Below are 1,017 nucleotides of genomic sequence, written 5' to 3' on the forward strand. Positions count from 1 at the left end.
CATGGCGATGACTTTTGTTGTCTCAGTGACCTGAGTGGCCTTTAATTTCCTAAATCTCACACCCTCTGTGTGATCTGGACGTGAAGGTCAAGCTTCAGAAATGTAACTAGCATCATGGATTTCTGTAAAGCAGCTTGTGAAATGCACCATACAAATAAATGTCTATTTTAGTGCCGTTCTTTCAGTATTATTTGCCATAGAGTGTGTTCATGATGTAGCCAAAGGTGTGAAAAGCATCTGTTTTGGTTCTCTTTATGCGTGTTTGGTTTTAATTAGTGCTCATTTACAGGCTTCTTCCACCCAGAGCTGCTATATCTGCTCTTTCTATCCACCCACCAGAGACTAAAAACAGAATCCAGTGGTCATTCCTGCAGGATTCAGTAAAAAAAAAACACCTGTTTCCAAAACAGGTTTCCTGAACACACCCATGGTCTCTCTCATTGGTCAGTCAGGCAGATGGTCCCGCCCTACACTCACATCATTGGTTGAATGTCACAGCTGTAACATAGTGTGTTCTGGTCTCCGTCTCTCCTGCAGTGATATCCAGGGCTCACGATGCCTCCACCTGTCGGACCCCCCAGCCGTGCCGCCTCCAGACGGTGGGTGGGGGCTGGGCTGTGGTGGGCGGGGCCTTTTCATCTCCATCTGGATTCTCTTATTGCCTTCCCGAAGGCCACCACCTGTGTTCTTCAAAGACATCCAGAGGATCTTCAGCGCCTCGTACAGTGAGGTGGCCTGGATCTCCTCCATCATGCTGGCCGTCATGTACGCTGGAGGTAAAACATTTCCAAAGGCAACCCTCTAACACACTCCAGAATCACCAATCACGGTTTATGTCGCAGACTGATATACTATTTTATATATATATACAGTATATATATACATACACTACCACTTAAAAGTTTTTAAACAGTTATATTTTTAATGCTTTTTAAAGAGGTCCCCAATACTCACAAATATTTTATACAAAATAAAAAAAAAGCCGTAATATTGTGAAATATTTTTTACTATTTAAAA

The 1,017-nt window shown here is 43.1% G+C and overlaps 1 pseudogene; it reads left to right on the plus strand.

Annotated features, from left to right (window-relative positions):
- Nucleotides 1-555: 555 nt before the first annotated feature.
- LOC122139285 overlaps nucleotides 556-1,017 on the plus strand; it is a 5,665-nt pseudogene continuing 5,203 nt past the window's right edge.

Source organism: Cyprinus carpio, chromosome A4 (assembly GCF_018340385.1).
Source record: "Cyprinus carpio isolate SPL01 chromosome A4, ASM1834038v1, whole genome shotgun sequence".
NCBI classification, from domain to species: Eukaryota; Metazoa; Chordata; class Actinopteri; order Cypriniformes; family Cyprinidae; genus Cyprinus; species Cyprinus carpio.